At 36.1% G+C, this 23,673-nt stretch overlaps 1 protein-coding gene across 1 annotated transcript in view; it reads right to left on the bottom strand.

Moving 5' to 3' along the window:
- LOC147030197 (leucine-rich repeat-containing protein 3-like) overlaps positions 1-23,673 on the bottom strand; it is a 95,755-nt gene that overhangs the window by 55,486 nt on the left and 16,596 nt on the right. Inside the window, exon 2 of the mRNA XM_085874006.1 lies at positions 1-94. This exon is cut by the window's left edge and continues 2 nt beyond it. The gene's annotated coding sequence lies outside the window, so the exon portion shown is untranslated. The remainder of the gene's footprint in view (positions 95-23,673) is intronic.

Below are 23,673 nucleotides of genomic sequence, written 5' to 3' on the forward strand. Positions count from 1 at the left end.
GCTTCTTTATTCACATCACTTGTTGAAGAGTTGAATTCCCTGAGCAACCTACATGTGACAACCTCTCGTGCAGACCCGTCCATCCTTTAATGCACTAAAGAGAGTTTGAGAGAGAGAATGATCACATCTGAGCTCCTCCTTCATCTGCAGGAATTTTTGTTAAGATTTTCAACATGAGCGAATAAAGCGCTAACATACTGGTCTTGAATCACAGCAGTTAATTTGGGCAAGAGTAATGCTTAAAAAGAATTGTCAACACAGTGTCAGTTCTATCGTTCTCGGTTGTAAATCCCAATTCCGGTGTGTGTGCTTGAGCAGAGGTAAAGGGACCTGCAAACTCAACAAATATTTTTGGCCAGCGACACATCCATTTAGACCACTTTGCACGAATGCATAATTTTACTGTTCTTGAAGAAACACAAACACCTGTACTTTCAGCAAGGTCATTAGCAAGATCTTTACTGGATCATGGTATATCACATGGAGAACATATCCTAGGGTATTTTACATCACTTTAGGAGATTTGGGTCTTTCATCCTCAAACGCTTCTATTGTCAACAGTACCAACTTCAGGTATCCTTCTCAGAGTCCTACGTCTGCTGAAACATGAATTGGGTCCACAATATGTCATATTTGCTTTTGTTTTTTCATTAATGCGGATTTGCTTTTCGTTTAAAACATTGGTGGACAATAAATGCCCCACGAGCTAAGACCTTGATTTATACATGTTTGTGATGTGAAACCATTCATAGGGGCCACTGTATTTATGACACATTCATCACACAGTGAGTGATACCACTGTATTTATGACACATTCATCACACAGTGAGTGATACCACTGCCTAATTTTTTCATCGTTCTTCTCGAGGCATGGCACTTTCTGATTGCTTGCATGACAACCAATCACAGTGTACTTTATCCACACTTGACAGTCCATTGGAACATTTCATTTTCTCGCAAGAGAAAGACACGCGCAATTCGGGAGTGAAATATGGTGTCAATACCCTGCCCTCTGGCAGGAGTCGGTGGTTAAACTACTTTCCACATGGACTAGTAAAAATTGCAGGTGGTCTCCCCACCCTCACAGGGAGGGAGTATTTGTTTAAGTTGGTCAAAAGTGGTAGGCTGCACTTTAAAAATGGTTGTGCATATGAATCAGAGAACAGTAATTGACTATCACGTGTACTTTGCGATATTGTGATTCTATCACTTGTAATTTACATGATGTACACGGTTTTTACTCTCCATAATAATTTCCTTCACTGTTATGATCAAAAAGTTGGTTTGAGAACTTGAGCTTCACCACCAAAAGTAAGGTCACCTTCGACCCCCAAAGGGGTACCGGCAGAATTTTATTAAAACCTTCATGGTGGATTTATATTGCGAGAGAGAACCAGAGGAACACACCTGTGCTGTTGATATCTATATCCATCCATCAATTGGGACCATAAACTGCACAGAGTGTCAGGGCTGCCAAAGCAGTATCCATGGCAATTAGGCACAATCGTGGACAGGTCACTACTCTGACACAGGATACTTGAATAGCTCAATCATCGGAGCAAGCTAATACTCACTTTCTGACCACTGAAGGATGACAGGCTAAATCAACCCTACCTGGTATCAATTCAACAAAAATCAGGATTTGAATTCAGGACCTTGGGATCTCAAGCCTGCCACCCTAACCATTAAGCCAACACCAAGTATATCTCAGTATATTCACCCTACTTGTGTGTATATACAGATTCTGGCTCACTTTCCCCATGTAAAGTGAATGGGGATTCTCAGCGATTCATATTTTTTTCCCTAAAAAATAAACCCCTTTTTATATCCCAAGATATATTTAATGGTCTCCCCTTTTAACCTAGGGGCACTTTTTTAAATAACCAATGCATATTGTTTCGCTCACTCATTGAACCTATAAAGATTTGTTCAAGTCGTAAAGTCGTCGGGTTAATATACTGTGATTTGTTAAAGGTGATTCTCAGGCCTAAGTCACATTTGCTCTACGGCGAGGATATGGCGGCCGTACACCCTCTGAATTGACAGAAACGTGCGGCGGCCGCAGAGTTTCTGAGGTAGCCTCAGGGTGGCCCTACGCCATATGGCAATATTTTACAGGCCGTAAGGTCGCCGTGGAATTATAACGCGGAGTTATAACTTTTTTTATTTCTACGTTCGCCGCAGCAATTCGACAAGCCGAAAAAAAAAAATTAACCCATTCGTTACCATCCGTCTGGCCGCACGGTCACCTTAGGGCCCCCCTGCGGTCCCCCTGCAGTCGCCTTGTGGTCGCCTTGCGTCTGCCTTGAAAATTCTATGGCCGCCGCAGGAACGCCCTAAGGTCACCGTGCGACATCAAATCAAAGACCGTACGGCAACCCCACGTTTTTGGTCTCCACAATTTATAAATACGCCGTGCGGCTCCCCGAAAAATAAAAACATATGTGACTGCTACATTGTGTGTGACCGTGGAAATACTGCGGCCGCCGTATAATTGCTAGTGGCCGTAGATTTTGGAGACCCCACGGCCGCCGTGGCAAATGTGACCTAGGCCTAAAGAAATATCTAAAACATGTAAGTGGATGGAGATTTTAATAGCCTCCCCTTTTAGCCGAGGAGTACTTTTTTCAAATAACCAATGCATATTGTTTAGCTCACTCATTGAACCTATAAACATTTGTTCATTCTCAAATTCCTTCAATAGTTTAATTTTCTTTGCACAATAATCCCCATCTAAAATATTTAAAAAGAAAAAACATTTGTATCTTTATATTTTTCAAGATACCCCTTTTGTGTCATTATGAAATGATAAACTCCTCTCATTGATCTCATCTGACCACATCCTGAGTTTCATATTATTTTGAGATTGTAGTAAATTATTTTTTCATTGTTCAATTGATAACCATCAAAGTTTTCAGTCCATTCAAGGATATAAATTTTTTTCTTTACATCCTCGAACTTACTAGTTTTTAAATTGATTCGCTTATTTATTTTATTTACCGTTGTTTTAGTTATTTTTTCAATAACATTTATTTGATATTTTTCACATTCATTATGTTTTCCATTTGTATACCAAGATTGCGATTTTCTCCACTCTTTGGTTTGATTAATACTTGGTTCGACCATTTATATATTGTGAAAAACGCGGCGTAGCCCTTAAAAACCCTTTCTAAAAGTTATTGATTTTTTTATTACATATTTCTTTATTCCCTTTAACCTTTTATAAATATGATCACCATACTTATAAGCATATGCCTTTTCTCTCAATCCAATAAACTCACTCATTACTTTTCCACCCAACTCATCCTTAAACTTACCAATAACCTTTTCATTCTTTTTTGAAAATAACTCTCTTCTTACTAAAATTACTTGTATCATATACTCCAATATTTTTCTTCATATCTTTATAAACATCATCAGTTTTTGTATCTAGGATAAAACTATCAGTGTCCAAATACAACAATGAAACATTTTCACCATACTCTTTCTTTAAGCCATTATACCAATAATCATACATCAATATGTTTGATAAATCAAGAACTGCTGTTCCAATATAAATTGGTTCATCCATTACAATACTTTCCTTTTTCATATGAATTGCAAAAAAGTTCTCTGAAAAAACCTCTTCTCTTTCAAAACTTGGTTTATTTATCAATCGAGAAGCTTCTTTCCAAGATGTTGCAAATCTAATGTTTTGCCTGTTTCTAACATTCTCCATTGTCTTTCAAAAGACAGCATTATTCATCAATTTATAGAATTCCCCTTCAAATTTTACTTTTGTATTTGTTCTCATATCTGTATTGAATTTAATATACTTTTTCATCCAAGAACTTTGTTTAAATTTTAAAACTCTGAATTTTAGCTACTCTCAATCCTTCTCTCAAAAACTGTTTCAAGCTTCTCTGATGCAAAACATATCCCTCTTTATCATAGAATGTTGTTAATAACTTTTCTATTGATTTACCTTTAATATTAAAACTTTTATGATAATCACTTAACTATTCTTTCTTTGGGGTTTCTTTCTCACATGCAAAAGGAAGGTCTTTATGCTTATTATGAAGATCACTCGGGTACCTCAAATCAACTTCAAAATAATAACCTTCTTCTTCCTCATTCAATTCCTCTTGAGAAGAAATAACAATATTCATCAAAGCCTTTTCATAATCCTTTTCTTCCACCCACTCTAATTTACCATAAGGCAGAGATTGATACATTTCCCATCCATACAAATTATTAGCATCAAAATACATCAAATAATTACTATCTTTTTCACTATCATAATTTGGAAGATATTTATTATTTGCTTTAACATATCTTTTTGAACATACTTGTGATATTCCACCTCTCTTAGACTTCTCAATCATCAAAAGCATATCTACATCACTGATTAAATCTATATCTTGTTTTGTCATTTTCAACATTGCACTCCAAGCTAAACCAGGAGCTGTGAAATAGTGGGCAGGATCTAATCCATAACAATTTTTATTATGACAGAGTGATCTAAAAGCTTCAAACACATCAGCGAACAATAAAACATCTGTTTTTAGATACAAATCGTGATATTCTCCAAGGTTCTTTATCTTAAATATTTTCCAAATTTCTTATGCGTGTTTATATTCCTTATCACTTATCTCTTTTTCACAAAGGTTATTATAGAAACTTTCTTTTGAAGGAAGTTGTGTTTCTTTAAATCTCATAAATGAATCCATATAATCATAAGGATAAATTCCCTTACTTGAAAGAATTTTCTCTTTTCTTTGAATTTCATTCCTTGTTAGAATTCCCTCTTTAATCAGAATTTCCTCTTTAGTTAGAATTTCATTCATTGTTCGAATTTTTATTATAATTATAATTTCATCTTCAGTTAGAATTTCTTCATTAATTAGAATTTCCTATTTACTTTGAATTTCCTCTTTTGGAAACAATGAATTAAGATTTGGAATAGACCCCGTGGAGCTTAGATTTGATGCTAGGTAGGCTAGTGGTGTTCCAATAAACTTGGAAGAATCGAGAAACCTAATACGAGTTAAAGGTTTTGTGAATATCATTTTTGTAAATGAAATATACTTTTGACTTGTGTTTGTTATGGCAGAAATATTCCCTGGTGTTTTTGAAAGTTCATTTATAAATAGATGCGTATCATAGTTGGTGCTGTTGTGAAGAAAGACTGGAATAAAAGAAGGAAATTTATAATTAAGATTAAAACATGATGCCAGGTGTATGCCCGGGTTTGAATAGGTGTACCATATCCCTGTGTGTCGTAAGAGGCAGGAAGGGCATGCGGCGTAAAAACCTATGCCAAATCATTATGCGGACAACAAAACGAATTTCCATACCAGATCGGTCGAGGCCCGGGTTACCAACGACCGCCACCGGTGGTCAGCAGGGTACCAGTGGAAATTGTGCTACTGCTGGGCGAAGGAGGAGGAGGAGACGTGGAAGGCGAGTCCGGAGGCAGTGGGAGAGGGGGAAGAGTAGAAGTGTGGAGGTGAGAGTTGGAACTCTGAATGTTGGGACGATGACTGGCAAAGCGCGAGAGTTGGCTGATATGATGGAGAGAAGAAAGGTGGACATACTGTGTGTACAAGAGACCAAGTGGATGGGGAGCAAGGCTAGGAGCATTGGAGGTGGTTTCAAACTGTTCTACCATGGTGTGGATGGGAGGAGAAATGGTGTCGGGGTAATCCTGAAGGAAGATTATGTCAAGAGGGTATTGGAGGTAAGGAGAGTGTCTGACCGAGTGATGAGTGTGAAGTTGAAAATTGAAGGGGTGATGATGAATGTCATCAGTGCATATGCCCCACATATGGGGTGTGAGATGGAGTATAAAGAAGATTTCTGGAGTGAGGTAGATGAAGTGGTGGAGAGTGTATCCAAGGATGAAAGAGTGGTGATTGGAGCAGATTTCAATGGGCATGTTGGGGAAGGGAATAAAGAGGATGAGGAGGTGATGGGTAGGTACGGTCTCAACAAGAGAAATGTTGAAGGGCAAATGGTGGTAGAGTTTGCAAAAAGAATGGAAATGGCAGTGGTAAATACGTATTTCAAGAAGAAGGAGGAACACAGGGTGACATACAAGAGTGGAGGAAAGTGCACACAGGTGGATTACATCTTAAGCAGGAGATGCAACCTGAAAGAGATTAGTGACTGTAAGGTGGTGGCAGCGGAGAGTGTAGCTTGACAGCATCGATTGGTGGTCTGTAGGATGATTTTGGAGGTGAGGTTGAGGAAGAGAGTGAGGGCTGAACCAAGGACCAGATGGTGGAAGCTGAAGGAGGAAGACTGTTGCGTGGAATTGAGGGAGGAGGCTAGACAGGTGTTGTATGGTGGTAAAGATGGGTGGGATGATTGGGCAACTACAGCAGAAGTGGTGAGGGAGATAGCTAGGAAGGTACTGGGTGTGACATCTGGACAGAGGAAGGAAGATAAGGAGACTTTGTGGTGGAACGAGGAAGTACAGGAAAGTATAAGGAAGAAGGGGTTGGCGAAAAAGAAGTGGGATAGTCAGAGAGATGAAGAAAGTAGGCAGGAGTACAAGGAGTGGTGGCGAAAGGCAAAGAGAGAGGTGGGAAAGGCTAAGAAAAAGGCATATGACGAGCTGTATGAGTAGTTGGATACAAAGGAAGGGGAAAAGGATTTATAGTAGATTGGCAAGACAGAGGGACCGAGCTGGGAAGGATGTGCTGCAGGTTAGGGTGATACAGGACGCAAATGGGAATGTGCTGACGAGCGAGGAGAGTGTGTTGAGAAGGTGTATGGAGTACTTTGAGGAGCTGATGAATGAAGAAAATGAGAGAGAGAGAAGGTTGGAAGAGGTGGAGATAGTGAATCAGGAAGTGGGGTGGATCAGTAAGGATGAAGTGAGGACTGCTATGAAGAGGATGAAAAGTGGAAAGGCAGTTGGCCCAGATGATATACCAGTGGAGGCATGGAAGTGCTTAGGAGAGATGGCAGTGGGGTTGTTAACCAGATTGTTTAATAAAATCTTGGAAAGTGAGAGAATTCCGGAGGAGTGGAGATCAAGTGTACTGGTTCCGATTTTCAAGAACAAGGGTCATGTGCAGAGTTGTAGAAATTACAGAGGGATAAAGTTGTTAAGCCACACCATGAAGTTGTGGGAAAGAGTAGTGGAAGCTACGTTGAGAGGAGAGGTGACGATTTGTGAGCAGCAATATGGGTTTATGCCAGGAAAGAGCACCACTGATGCGATGTTTGCTTTGAGAATGTTGATGGAGAAGTAAAGGGAAGGCCAGAAGGAGTTACATTGTGTGTTTGTGGATTTAGAGAAAGCTTATGATAGGGTGCCAACAGAGGAATTGTGGCATTGTATGAGGAAGTCGGGAGTGGTGGAGAAGTATGTGAGGATCGTGCAGGATATGTATGAGGACAGAGTGACAGCGGTGAGGTGTGCAGTAGGAATGATGGACCGGTTTCAGGTTAAAGTGGGATTGCACCAAGGATCAACGCTGAGCCCTTTCCTGTTTGCAATGGTGATGGACAGGTTGACGGACGAGATCAGACTGGAGTCTCCATGGACTAAGATGTTCGCAGATGATATCATGATCTGTAGAAAGAGTAGGGAGCAGGCAGAGGCGAGTCTCGAGAGGTGGAGGTATGCACTGGAGAAAAGGGGAATGATAGTCAGGAGTAAGACAGAGTACATGTGCGTAAATGAGAGGGAGGGTGGTGGTATGGTGTGGTTGCAAGGAGTTGAGGTGGAGAAGGTGGATGGGTTTAAATACTTGGGATCAACTGTCCAAAGTAACGGAGAGTGTGGTAGAGAAGAGAAAAAGAGAGTGCAGGCAGGATGGAGTGGGTGGAGAAGAGTTGCAGGAGTGATTTGTGACAGAAGGGTAGCTGCAAGAGTGAAGGGGAAAGTATATAAGACGGTAGTGAGACCAGCCATGTTGTATGGTTTGGAGGCGGTGGCGCTAACAAAAAGACAGGAAGCGGACCTGGAGGTGGCAGAGTTAAAGATTCTGCGATTCTCGTTGGGAGTGACGAGGATGGACAGGATAAGGAATGAGTATATTAGAGGGACAGCGCAGGTTGGACGGTTTGGAGACAAAGTGAGAGAAGCGAGATTGAGATGGTTTGGACATGTGCACAGGAGGGAAGCGGAGTATATTGGGAGAAGGATGCTGAGGATGGAGCCGCCAGGCAGGAGGAGAAGAGGAAGGCCAAAGAAGAGGTTCATGGATGCGGTGAGGGCGGACATGCGGGCGGTTGGAGTGTCAATGGAAGATGTGGAGGATAGAGCGAAATGGAGACGGTTGATCCGCTGTGGCAACCCCAAACGGAAGCAGCTGAAAGAAGAAGAAGAAGAAGATTACAACAGGAATGAGCGGGACATCTATATTTACCAGTAAGATGACAATGATCCCAACCTTTCGACTCCTCAATTTTGTCCTCACAAATATGACATTTATTGTTCTCTTCAAATTCCTTTTCCTCTTCTTCGGTTAATTTCATCGGTTCATTTGTTTCTTTCATTAATTTAGTTAGTCTTATACAATCCTTTTATAATCGTTCTACAAACTCCTGTGAAGCTTTTTTCCACTATAAAGTTTTAACTTGTTGTATTCATCACCAACAGCTGATTTGATATAATATCAGAAACCACAAGGAATATGTTTTTGATATTTATTTGCAGATGATTCTTTTGGATTTCGATAAGCAGTATTTATCTTTTTAAGGATACATTCAAAATCAGCGTATATCACAAATGGGTGAATGATAGATTTATTATAATCTTCAAAATAAATCTTTTCACCAGGTTTCGGCATTGTAATTACAGCTGATTTATGATTACAATATTTTGAATGTTGTTCGAATTGTTCTTTTGTATGACATGAATTAAGACATCGCTTACAAGGATATATTTTGTTTACTGTTCTGAATACCTGAGAAGAGATTCATGTTGATAAATTATTGATGTATGTATAATGTGAATTCTGGTGTATATATGTATAATGTGGTTATAAAAGGATGTATGTATAATGTCAGAGCCTGGTGTTGGCGCAGTGGTTAGGGCAGCAGCTTGGGATCCAAAAGGTCCTGAGTTCAAGCCCCGTTGGGCCACTGAATTAATACACCAGGGGGTTGACTCAGCCTGTCATCCTTCCGAGGTCGGCGAAATGAGTACCAGTATACTGGGCCGGTGTATACCCCAGTTAAAATAGGTGTACCATATCCCTGTGTCGTAAGAGGCGACCAGTGTTGCGTCAGGAAGGGCATCCGGCGTAAAACATGTGCCAAATCACTATGCGGATCATAATGGATGATCCGCTGTGGCGACCCCTAACGGGAGCAGCCGAAAGAAGAAGAAGAAGAAGAAGAAGAAGAAGAAGAAGAAGAAGGATAATGTGAATTCTTTCCAACACTACGATATAAAAGATCAATGTGTGTTTCTTAATTTTATTCGTTGTTTGAAAATTTTAATACCTGAACTTTATTCTCTCTGGTTAATCCATATACATAAATAGAAAGGTTATTCTTTTTCTCAAATTTAGGAATATCTGTTAGTGGCATTGGGAATTTAAAATCTTTAATGTCCAATGTATTCTCATATTTCATATATTGCTTTACTCTTTCTGAATTACAATTTGGCGGATGTAAGTGAGCAAGAACAGACCAGAGAAAACATTTATTATCATTGTTCTTATTATTAACAACTGCCTTTTTTGGTTTTATTTCTTTTGGTAATTCAATATAAGAAGAAGCTTTAAGAGGGTCTGATTTTAGAATATGTATATCTAAAAAGATGATTTTTTAAATATTAAATCCACTTCCGACCACCGTATTATCAACATCCTCCTCTTGTCTTGATAGTTCTTCATAAACCCCACTATTCAAAAAATCTTGAAATTATGTTATAAAATGAATTTTTGTTCTCATATAAGGAGGTTGTTCTTCATCTTGTCTTTTCATATTCATTTTCACTCCCATATAAAACTTTAAAGTTTTCATTTCTTTTAATATCTTTTTAATAACTTTTTCAACATCAGGTTTCACTATTTCAATTTATTCAGCTATTGATGATGGACCAGGTTCTCCAAATTGAAAAATCCTTATTTTTATATGCCCTTTAAATGCCCCATCAGTGTTTTCAATAGAATAGTCTCCCTTTACTTTAAACTCATTCTTCTTGTGTTTTTGTGATTGAAGATGTCTATTATAACTACTCTTCAAAACATCCTTTGAGCAGATATCACAATGTTTTCTTCCCAACTCAAGAGGAGATATTTGATGAAATAGATTAATTGTATGTTTGTTGGTTTGAAGGTGTTTTTTTACAATATTTATATTCGTGATTACAAAAATCACAGTACGTTGTATTCACCATATTTATATAATAAAACTTTGCTTAAACTAAAAATTTCTTGATGAAAATTTCGTTTAATTTATAGGTGAATCTGTGCTTAAAACCATTTTATTCTCCAACTTTTTTCACTTAATAAATACAATGTTTCAAGACACAAAAGACAAGTTTCAATCAATCTCTTCATTTGTTGAAGATACTGAGGAATATGTCAAGGATGTAAAAATGAACAAAGATAAATATAACAACTATTGGATAAAAACAATTAAGGCAAATAATGAGTTCTTCAATTTCCTTCAGTGGAAGGGCTTTTAGTATATCTGGAAGAACATCAATAAAAGTATCTCCAACAAAAGTTTCTCCTCTCCTTCTGGCAATATATTCAAAACTAGAAAAAGCAATGAAACAAGAAAAAAGTTTCAAAAAATAAAAACCTTATGGATGAAACTTTAGAAAGAAAAGATAAGACTATGTGTAATATGCAAGGAGAAATTTGTATTTTTTTTTCAACAACCCTAAAGATGTAAATCCTGATGAAATAAAGGATGTTAATATATCAGGTGAAATGACATTTTGTTCAATAGTAGTTAAGGATCATTTTAAAGCTACCTTTAATATAAAAATGTTGTAGTTGAATCTGGTAATGAAAAAAAGTATATAGATATCAATGGTAATGTTGTTTCTACTAATTAAATATGAGTCAATATTCAACTGAAGGTTTTGAAGATTATGAGAGTGATTATGAGAGTTTTATAGATGATCCCAAAGATGAATTTTAGTAAAAGTAAAGTTTTACTTTCTAAATATGCTAGATTTTGAGCCTCTTGAATTCCCTGATTCTCCATATGACAAATTTGAGAATTGTCCTGTGTGTGAAAGACGGGGATTAAACAGAGTCAAAAGCTTATAAACAATGTATATTCTGTGATTATCATCTAATTAATGATAATAAAAAATATAAAAAGGAAAATAATTATTTTAGATTTACACCAAAAATGAATTACTTTACAAGATTGATTAGAGAAATGAATGTAAAGTATGAGGGTGAAAAACACACCTTTCCTTACAAGGGAAGAAACTGAACGTATTAGAGAAATGTTCAAAGGATTGTTGTTATATATTATTCACGATTGTCATTTTCAGGGAAATATCAACACACGATATTGTATAAATAAAATAATGAATCATCTTGAAATTAAACCCGAACTTAGGGTGAAATATAGAGTTTCTAAAAAAGCCAATAATAAATTCAATAACTCTTCTTCTTCTTCCTTCGGCTGCTTCCGTTAGGGGTCGCCACAGCGGATCATCCGTATGATCCGCATAGTGATTTGGCACACGTTTTATGCCGGATGCCCTTCCTGACGCAACCCTGGTCGCCTCTTACGACACAGGGATATGGTACACCTATTTTAACCGGGGTATACACCGGCCCAGTACACTGGTACTCACTTCGCCGACCTCGGAAGGATGACAGGCTGAGTCAACCCTCTGGTGTATTAATTCAGTGGCCGAATGGGGCTTGAACTCAGGACCTTTTGGATCCCAAGCCGCTGCCCTAACCACTGAGCCAACACCAGGCTAATAAATTCAATAACCTGTTTTCCAAATATATAAATGAATGATTTTTTTACCCATTTGGGAAAATAAGATAAAATTTAACAATCATAAAAATCTTCCAATTTCATTAAGATGTCTCATAGTTGGTTCAAGCGGATGTGGAAAAACCTGCTTACTTTTAAAGATGCTCCTGACTCCCAACTTTTTAGATTATGATAATTTAATAATTTTCACAAAGTCGAGTTTTCAACCAGAGTATCAACTACTCTCACAAGGTTTTAATGCTGGTCTTCAAAAAGAAGATATTATCGGTTTATTTAAACTTCAAAAAAACCTAAATAATTAGAACATTGAAGATATAATACAACTATTTTGTGATACACAGAGATGTAAAAAGAAATCAAAACCAATAACTTGTATTCTTAGTGATAAGACGGATGATATACCGTCTCCCCAAGATTTGGATAAATCAAAAAAGAACCTCGTTATCTTTGATTGTGTTAATGAGAGAAACCAAATGGTAATGGACAGCTACTACACAAGAGGGAGACATTCTTCTTGTAATTGTATTTATCTTAGTCAATCATACTTTCAACTTCCTCGTTGTTCCATCAGAAACAATGCTAATACTTTTATTTGATTCAAGTTAAATTCAATAGATATAAACAATTTTTGGAGAGATAATTGTTCTGCATTATGTAGTAAAAAGGAATTTGGGGATAACATGAAGCACACGACTGAAAAATATAAATATATTGTTGTGAAACAAGATGAAATATTAAATGATATTTTCCAATAAATAAATGGATGCGAAAGAAAGAGCAAGAAGATATAAGGAACATCAAGAGTTGGTTTCAAAAGTTGTAAAACAACAGGAAGACATAAAGAAGAGACGCAGACAGAAACTAATGGGTGAAGAAGCATTTGAAAGAAAACAAGAGTAATTTTTTAAACCACTTTTAAAAACTTCCCAAGAAAAAATTGTAGATGTTTCCACAGTTCCCACAGTAGAATATACTCCTAAAAAAAAAAAAAACTTCAAATGTTAAAAGATTTCAGTCAAATGATGGAGGAAGAATTAGAGCACATAGGAGAATTAGAATATGATGATGAAGGTTTATTTCAACAACTGGAAGAGATTAATAAACCCCCTGATTATATTGTGAATGCTCATCAAAACAATGAATATTCAGCGGATTCAAAAACCAAAGCAGGACTCATTCCAACAGAACAACCAGCAATATTTCATCTTCTTCAAGAAAAGGTATTGATATTTAATGATGAATTAAATTTCTTGGGTTCTGCTCAACCCCCTGTTAAACCAACTCCGACATTAATGTTTCTTCTCACAAAAGATGGAAGACAAGGTTCAACTGTGAGGGGAGAGTCAAAGTATTTTGATAAACCATTGGATATGAAAAATAATGATGATAGAGTATATATTGATCTGCTGAACTCTGTTAATTATAGGGTTAGTCTTTCTTTAAAACGTGGCAAGAATGAGGAGAAACACATTATTCAGGTTTTAAGTATCCTTGGTTCAGGTGTTAGTTTTCTTCCAAATGACCCATCGCAATTAGTTATTAGACTGTTATTGTTGTTAGGTAGTAAGAAGGCTGGAAATAACAATTGTTTTCATGAAGCATCAGCCATTTTAGACCAGATGACGAACATGAAAATAATTAATAAATATCAATATAAAGACATTTTATCTCATATTAAATAAGATGAGAAGCACAATCCTTAGTTTTAATTTCACAACAAGCGACCACACATCTTCATTCCCATACCCACTACAACTTGACCCAACAAAAGAATATGAGGCATCTTTATTGTCCATGGAAACTTATAATACCTTATTTAATATAACCGAGAAAAATGACAAGTTTAGTTATATTCCGGGAAGTGGATACAAAACGATAACAGTCTCACCCGGAGCATATGAGATTTCTCAAATATCTTCCAAAATTGTTCATCTTATGAAAGAACAGGGTGATGAACCAAAAAATATTGTTATAGACATTCAAAAACATACTTCAAAATCAACGATTAAACTTAAAATAACTACAAGGTTGATTTCACAATTGAAAATTCATTTAGAGAGTTATTGGGTTTCTCCTCAAAAAAGATTGAAACTAATGGGACGTTTTACAGTGATAGTCATTCAAATATCCTCAGGAATAAAGTCGTTATTAATTCACTGTGATTTGATTGATGGTGCTTATAACGATGGAATAAAAACAAATACAATATTTTCATTCAGTGCATACTCAACCCCAATTGGTTATAAATTCAATATGGAACCCAAAAATTTGGTTTATCTCTCTGTGTCAGAAAAAACCATACACAGAGTAAATTTTAGGATAACCGACCAAGATAATCGTATGATTTCTTTTAATGGAGAAGTTATATCCATCAGAATTCACCGACGTGAAGTTTTCCAAAAAATAAATACGATGGTTATGGTGAGGAAACACGAGTTTGGAAAATATAAAATAATTACAGGGATGGGATATTCCTTTCCCCATACTACAAGGGTGAAGGTATGTATCTTGGTAGAGGATATTATAAACCTAAGAGACAAAGGGGTGAAGGACATCAATTTAGAGGAGATGGGATAATTGATACTCGAATGGGTATCGGTTCTACTATTCTTAAACATAAAGACCTAATTGGTTCAACTGCTTCTGCTGTGGGAAATGTAGCAGGTGCTGTAAAGAGCATAAAAGATGCCCAAAAAAAAAAAAAGAGCATAAAAGGAATCTCATAAATTACAAGCAATAAAAGAAATTAAGAAAGGTAAAACTCAGTTGTCCCCCCAAGAACGACAGAAAATAATTCAAATACTTGGGTCAGGGTTTCAAGTTTTAACATCTTTTTTCCTAAATAAATACAAGTATGGAAGCAATTGATAGTATCTATGATTTGGATGATACTATTATCATCTCAAACTCCACTGAAAAAGAAGATTACTTCAAGGTAAATGCAATAACTGGAACAGACTCGAATGCAAATGGTACAAAAAAGTTTTGAAATAAATAATCAACAAACTTATTTGAATCTATCCAAAAGTTTCTTGTTGTGTAAATTTACATTCACTAAGGCTGGGAATTTCTTCTGGAAAATGTTTGATAGTGTTCGTTTGTACATTGGAACACAAGAAGTTGAAGCGGTTGATCATGTCTCTGCTGTATCTGAAATGATGAAATTTACACTATATTCATTCAGTGATAGAATGGGAAAGGGGTCTGTCGAAGGTTTTATTCCTGATATGGCAACGGGAACAACCACAGACCCTGGATATATTCAAAGGAAAGGAGCGTATAATGATGATACAAAAGCAGTTAATAGTTTTACTGTGGCAGTTCCTCTTAAAGGTATATTTGGATTTTGTGATCATGATAAAGTTCTGTATGGTCTGAAAATTAGATTTCAACTGCAAAGGAATGATAATGAATATAGATTACTTTTTGGTGTTGGTAGTTCTTTTGGTGATCAGAATAAATTTGTAATTGATGAAATGAGTTGGTATCTTAGTGAATATACTCCTAATCTTAAAACAGAAGAGATGTTGAAGAGAAGACTTAACTCAAAGAAACCACTCAATGTATCATACCTCAAAAGAAGATGTCAACACGTTAAACTAAACCAAACCACTTACACGTGGAATTTGGGTGTTCTGGAAGGAAAGCCACGATATCTGTGGATCATTTTTTAAAAACCAGATGGTGATACTGCGACTGATAAGAATAATGCATTGAGTGATAACGCTAATGTGAAACAACTTCATGCTTCTCTCGATGGAACATTTTATCCACGAGATAGATTGGAAATTAATTGGGAAAAAAATGATTTTGCTGAAGCATACAAGTCTTACCAAAAGGTGTGTGAAAGTAATGGAAATAAAGAACCTATTTTGGATATGACAGCATTTAAAAGTTTGTATGCAATCTTTGCGTTTGATCTGAGTGCTCAAAAGGAAACTATAAAGTCTAATCGAGTGGATACTTCCCTCTACATTGAAAGAGGAGAGAGTGAAGAAGTTGATACATATTGTTTGCTTTTGGAAGAAACAGAATTACAGATGAATACAGATAATGGTGTTATGATTAGTCTCACTTAATTTTTTGTTAAATAAATGAGTGGTGAAGTACCAACTAGGGTATATGTTCAAATCAAATCAATCTTCAGAAACTATCATCTTGTGTTCAAAATCAAAAGCCTTGTACAATTAACGTTAATACAATTCAGAGAAAAGGAGCAGTAAGAATTGATGTTTTGCTCACAAGAGAACAGGTTAAAATCTTGAACGATACTGGCTCACTTAAAATTAAAATGACAAAACCAATGTTGAAAAATATTCAATAAGAGAGACGAGTGGAGGATTTCTCCCATTTCTAATTCCTTTATTTGCTGGTTTAAGTGTGGTTGGAGCATTGACGGGTGGTATTTCAACAGCGGTGAAAACTGCCAATGAAAGGAAGGCTCAACTCCGGGCTCAAAAATAATTGGAAAGACATAACAAAGAGTTGGAGAAACAAATTAGTGGAAGTGGTGTAACTGTAGATTTTGCTGAAAACTTGAAGGTCTGCCTGATAAAGCGAGATTGTTAGTTGGAGATATGCTTTCTTCTATCGCACAAGCAGGTGTAAAATTAACTAAAAGGGGCAATGGATTATATCTTTCTAATAAATAAATGAGGATTGATGAGTGGTTTAAATAATTTGGAAAGAATACAACATCAAATTTACCAATTGTCAAATATTGTAAGAAATTAAAAATTCATAATGTGGTTATTTGTATGAGAGATGAATTAACAAGCATGTCGGAACATACAAAGAATATTATGAACTTAGAAGATAATAATGGGAACGGTTCTCATTGGGTTTGTATTTTTAATAGTCAAGACAAATATTATTTTGATAGTTTTGGTCTTCCACCACCTGTTGAAGTCATACAATTTTTACAGAATGGTGTTTATCAAACATTTCAAGTACAAGAATTAAATTCCAAGTGTTGTGGTCAATTATGTCTTTATGTGTTATTTCAACTCAACAAAAATAATTTTTTATGACATTATTTTTAATCTAATATAAATGACTTCTGTTGGTAAAGATGGTTCTATCTTTGGTGTATCCCAAGAAAAGGATATTGATTTATCAAATTATTACACAAAAGGCACAGGCTGAACGACAGAAATATTGTCTAACAAAAAATATTAATATGAAAAATGCTTATAAATTAAAAAAATTATCCAAGCCCGACTGACGCGAATGAATTGGTGAGATTAAGTGATTTATCACAATATATATCCTTAAATAAAACGGCCGTGTATACCAAAGATACAGAAGTGTTGATTTTATCTCCAGGTCATATAGAATTCACAGTTCGAATTAAAATAAATTTTTATAAAGAAGGGCGTATTGTTTGTATGAGAATAGAACAATGGGGGCATGATATGAATGATTTAGGGTATAATTGGTCTTTTAAAATTGACTTTGAAGACCTGGAACAATTAAATCAGTCTCGTAAGGAAGAATATTATCCACTTGGTATGGAGAATGAGTTTTGTGGAAGCACGATTAGTAAACAACAAATAAAATAATTTAATAAGGATAAATATAATAATGGTTTTGCCCAAGTTTATCTCATGAAAACAGAAAAAAACAGCATTATATATAATTAGTAAGGAAATACAAAATGATTTAACTCTGGGAAGATGGGGAGGTGTTTCGTGTCATAAAATTATTCTGACATATATTTCTAATACATAAATGACAGCAAGAAGGCTTCAAGAAAATTATCATTTCTGTGTCCAAGCATACCTTCAAGAAAAGGGTATTCGGTCTTTTAATAAATATGTTCTACAACAAAAGAATGAGGCATTTTCAATAAAAGATTGGCATTATGCTGATGTTGATAAAGCGACAACTTTAGATTTAATTAGAAAGTTAAATAATGAAAAAAATTATAAAGTTAAGAAAACGTAAGGCTCTTTTAGAAATTCAAAAGAAATTTTATTGGTTTCCTGTTGTAAAAAAAATTATTTTGGATACAGGAATAACAAGAAAAGCAATTCAAGGATAGTAAGGGACGAGGAAGGAGTTGAAGAGAGAGAAGAAGAGAGAGAGAGCAGAGGAGGAAAAGGAGAAGAGAGAGAAGGCTGAGAGGGAGAAGAGAGAGAAGAGGGAGGAGAGGGAGGAAAGGGCAAGAATGAATAAATATGGAAACCGGTGAGATTAAAAAAAAGATTGCGGGTATTACAGAAAATAAATGAATCTCAATGTACCGAGGAGGAAAACAATGAATTGACAAGTCTAATCGCAATATTTTCGACAAGACTATTGACATCGTTTTCAGTGAGAAGATATTAAATGAGAAAGTGGAGATAAAGATTATATTATTGATGATGTTGGTGTGATTTACTTTGATTAAATTTTTTCATTTTTTTTCTTAAATAAATGGAGGAGAGAGTGAAGGCATTTCTGAGGATTCTTTATGTTTTAAAAATTAAGATTCAAATGTGCATGTTGGAAACTAAAAAGGTTTTTGCACTCTGCAGGAATTTTTCTCATAAATAAATGAGTTATTGTCTCAAATGTAAAAAGAAAACTAATAATAAAAAATCTCATATTTTAAAAGTAAAAATAACAGGGTTATACAAAAAGGTATATGTTCGTTGTGTGATTCAAAAAAGTGTCAATTTATCTCCAAACACAAACGTGGATGAGATATACAAAAATTTTTATCAGGAAGTAAATTTACAACTACTGGAATACCAGGGGAATTACATCTACCAGGATATTCTTTCTGTGGTCCAGGCACAAACTTGGATAAAAGATTAGATGAGGCAGACAATCCTAAACCATGGAGTAAACCCATCAATAGGGTTGATGAAGTGTGCATGAGACACGATATTGATTATGGGAATACCACAACATTGGAAGAAAAACATGAAACCGATAGAGAAATGTTGTATAATTTGTCTCTACTACAAAATCCAACCTTGAGAGAAAAAAATTGACCGGTTCATCATGAAGAAGATGATCAGTGCTAAATTGAAACTTGTACTTGGAAATTCAAAAAACTTATAGGCTCTAATGATGTCATTAAGATTGAAGAGCAATTAGCTGATTAATTACATCAACCAATATTCACAAAGTTTCAGAGAAGGAAGGTTTATTCCAAGGAAGTTGATTATATCTGGTCCGTTGATTTGATTGAACTCAATAATGATAAGGGGTACAAGTATGCTTTAACTGTTATTGATTTGAGGAGTAGATATGCGTGGGTTGTCCCTTTAAAAAAACAAAACAGGTAATACTCTTATGTTAGCCTTTCAACATATATTTAATAAAAGTAAGAGAAAACCTAAAAAATTGTGGACTTATGAGGGTAGAGAGTTTTATAACAAGACATTTATGAATTTTCTAAAAAATAACAGTATTACATTATACAGTACCTTTAATGAAGGAAAAGCCGTTGTTATTGAACGTTTTAATTGTACCTTAAAAGAGAGATTATATAAAAATTCACACAACTCGGTTCACAACAATGGTCATCTTTTATTCAAGATATTGTGGATAAGTATAATGACATGATTCACACGTCAATGAATATGAAACCATCAGAAACATTTACAAAATTAAAATATGAAAAAGCGATTAATGTGAAAAAGCCCAACTTCAAAGTTGGTGATATCATAAGAATATATAGGTGGAAATCTCATTTTGAAAAAGGTTATGCAAAGCGATGGACGAATGAACTTTTTTAAATTGTTGATGTAATAGATACGGTTCCTTGGACTTATAAGATATATGATTTAGAAGGGGAAGAGATTTTAGGTTTATTTTATTCACAGGAATTACAAAAGACAAAACAAAGCAAATAATGCCCATGGGAGCAATGGGTTGGTCCTTCACTCCCCTCTACTATATACCGTTGTGGACACTCGAGGGCCAAATCCGAGGTGTTTAACAGGTGGCATCTACCGAGGGTAAAATAAAAATATATAATGTGTGTCAAGGGGGACGTTCTTAGATCTGTGAACCCAAAACATAGAATCCTCAACTGAATCGTCAAGGCTTAACTTTTGTTTGTTGGTGTATGTGTGTGTGTGTGTGTGTCCCCCCCCCCCCCGCCCACATTCAAAATCTAAACCCCCACCCCAACCCTCATATTAAAAATCTCAACCCCTGCCTGAACCATCACATTCAAAATCTCAACCCCCCACCCAATCCTCACATTCAAAATCTCAACCCCCACCCCAACCCTCACATTCAAAAATTCAACCCCAACCCTCACATTCAAAATCCTAACCCTCACCCCATCCCTCGCCCAACACAATGTCTTTTTTTTTTTCAATACGTATTTCAACAATATATTTTTTTACTATCTTGCCAAAACGAAGTTTTTGCAAGATATGTTAGTCAGCTTGTATGTTTTTTTTTTTGTTTGTTTGTCTGTAATCACGTATCGATCACTCTGCAGAGCACAGTTATCATTGGAAATTTTTGTAACTTCGCACATCAGAGTCCGATGGAGGTCCCTTTCAGCGCATAAAATTTTCAAGTTCAAAGTCAAAGGTCAAGGTCACTTTGTCGCAAATCAGGGGAGTCGACAAAACCCTTATTTTTTGAGTAATTTTGATCGGATCGTCTTCAAACTTCATGGGGATATAGTTCATGGTCTGGCGCTCAGCTGATTAATTTTTGGTGGCGATCGGCCTTGACCTTCATGGTTCGCGCTGGAGGTCGAAAGTTTTTGAGCCCAAGGTCAAATTTTGAAATCTTAGATACCATATTGAGTAATACCTCATATGAAAGCGCTTGATAAGTGCTTTCCAGATCTGTCAAAAGTTTGACGCTATGACGTCATGACGAAAAAACGGATTTTTCATGAAAATTTTATTTCCTCAGTTCTCATCAAAATCTCTTGATATTTCATGTACAACGGTCCTGGAGAGATACCATTATCCATACGAAAATATAAAGGTCAAGGTCAAAGATCAAGCATCAAGGTCGACGAAACCCTTATTTTTTGAGTAACTTTAATCGAATAAATAAGTCACTCATGTTCACATTTTGGCAAGTTACTGGTCACCCTGGGGGTGACATTGGTTTTTTGTGGTGTTTTTTTTTCTCTTCTTCCAATTCTGTCTTTTAAGGCTTTCAGGTTTGATGAACTAGAAAGTGGGAGTAAGAACTTTCCTGCACTTTCTTCCCAGAACTAACAATATACATTTTTTAATGTTTTTTTTCTCTTCTTCCAATTCTGTCTTTTAAGGCTTTCAGATTTGATGAAGAAGAAACGTGGAATAAGAACTTTCCTGCACTTTCTTCCCAGAACTTTCTTGATGTTGTTCTCATCAAGCACCATCCAACAAAGAACTACATCGATAGGTTTAGATCCCCAAGAGTGGTAGAAACCACATTTCAAGTCTCCAAAATAAACCCAACTTTCCAAGTCTCGAAGGGATAACTCATTTCCTGATTTTTTCAAAATTTGTGAGTCTCCAAGGTAGGCCCCATATTTGGAACCATCTTGGCAGAACCCTTTTCCTGAGTCTCCAAGGTAGTTATTTAAACCATCAAGGCAGAACTCATTTATTGATTTTTTCAAAATTTGTGAGGCCTCCAAGGTAGGTTTCACATTTAAAACCACCAAGGATAACTCATTTACTGATTTTTTCAAAATTTGTGAGTCTCCACGGTAGGCCCCATATTTGGAACCATCTTGACAGAACCCTTTTCCTGAGTCTCCAAGGTAGTTATTTAAACCATCAAGGAAGAACTCATTTACTGATTTTTTCAAAATTTGTGAGTCTCCAAGGTAAAACTTGTATTCTGGCTCATCAAGGTATAACTTGTTCAGTGGGTATTGTCTTGATAACTCGCAATGAGTACTATTGCTGTAAAACTCTTTTTCAGGATTTTGCTGGTCTCCAAGGTATAACTCTTTGGTTGGGTCATCAAGGATGAGCTCGTTCTGTGGGTCTTGGTCGCTCATAAGGTCTTCAACCAAACCGACAATTTCGCCCCAAGTTGTGGCAAAAGCAGTATTTTCATTTTGTGTTTCAGATACAATTTCCTGTGAGAGAAAATAATAATGTATTAATTAAGTGATTTAATTATTAAATGATTATATGCTTAAATCAAACTCTGCAAATAGGAAAATAAAATCTTACCTCAATAGATAAGAGGTTTGAATCCAGTTCATCAACTTGAAGGTTTAGTTCCATACAAGTAGTAGAACTCCAAGGAACTCCAAAAAAATCCCACTCAAGCTCAGCACTTACACAGCACTACTGGACTTACACATGCTCCACTTCAACACTTACTTAATGTAAACAACTCAAATAATACAACACTTGGTACGACATGCAAATCAGTGTGCATGCAAATGAGATATAAATGCAAAAATACAAGAGTTCTATCCTTTCAAATTATGATGAAAACAAATACAGTTCTTTCAACTTGTGCATAAAGACAATAAATTGCATTCTTTAGCTCTTCAGCTCAATTTATCCCTCCAGGTTGGAACACCCAAGTTATGTCCTTAACACAAAACTTAACATTTCCAATCATATAGGATTTATGAATCCGTAACACCACACAATAACAATGTACTGTAAGAGTCTCACAGCAAGCAAACTTCCAGTGAGCACAATGAACAAACAGAAATCCAAAGAGGTAACTTGACAAACATTTGTAACACTTATTTGTTCTCCCCCATGGGCACTTGAACTTCTTAACGAGCAGGGCCTCCAACCCTCTCTTGGAGGGGGGGGGCTGACCCTCCCCCCTTTCAGGAGCCTCCAATCCCTGTTAGCATGGCAGAGCCTTCAACTCTCCGTTAAAGGTCTCAGTTCTCTAACCTGTATTTATAACATTTGAATGCCCAGGATAAATCCTATAATCTTAAGTGGCCTCCAACCACTTAATTTTTAGGACTGTCACTGAAGGTTCTCCTTTGTATACCTCTCCTATCAATGGAGTACCACATTATCTGTCTGGCTGAGAGATCCAAGAATACCTGACCATGAGAAAAGCCCTTCTCACAGAGCTCACATGAGGGAATACCTGAACCTCGTAGTTCGACTCAGTCATTCAACTACGATAGATGCTGAACTTCAACAGCAAATGTCTGCTGAAAAGAAAAGATGGAAAGCTATAACTGAACGGATTGTCGAGGTTATATCCTTTCTGGCAAAACAGAATCTGGCCTATCGTGGACATCGAGGAGAAGGAATATCTGGGTTATCAGAGCCAGCGGAGACAGTCAGTGAAAATACAGGAAACTTTCTAGCAACAATCAGACTTTTGGCCAAATATGATGACATCTTAGCAAAACACTTGCAGAGAGGGAAAGAGAAACCAAAAAGTGTCACCTACTTGTCCAACAAAATTCAAAACGAAATAATCAATCATCTTGGTGAAACTGTCAAGAAAAATATAATTTCCGAAATTAAGGACGCAAAATATTTTAGCATAATGCTGGATTCAACTCCAGATATTGCCCATGAAGATCAGGTTTCTGAAATTCTGCGTTACGTTCATATTGATGAAAACAGAAAAGTAGAAATAAAGGAGACATTTCTGGGATTTTTTCAAGTCAACAAGAAAGATGCAGTCAGCCTGGTAAATAAAATTCAGGAAAAATTGGAAGACAAAATTTCCATGAATGATTGTCGTGGTCAAGCATATGATAACGCAGCAGTTATGTAATCTGGAATGAGAGGAGGTGTTCAACAAAAAATTCTTGAAGTTAACCCAAAAGCTGTGTTTGTGAAC

The sequence above is a fragment of the Eptatretus burgeri genome, chromosome 3 (assembly GCF_056783735.1).
Source record: "Eptatretus burgeri isolate ZD-2024b chromosome 3, Ebu_testis_v1, whole genome shotgun sequence".
NCBI classification, from domain to species: Eukaryota; Metazoa; Chordata; class Myxini; order Myxiniformes; family Myxinidae; genus Eptatretus; species Eptatretus burgeri.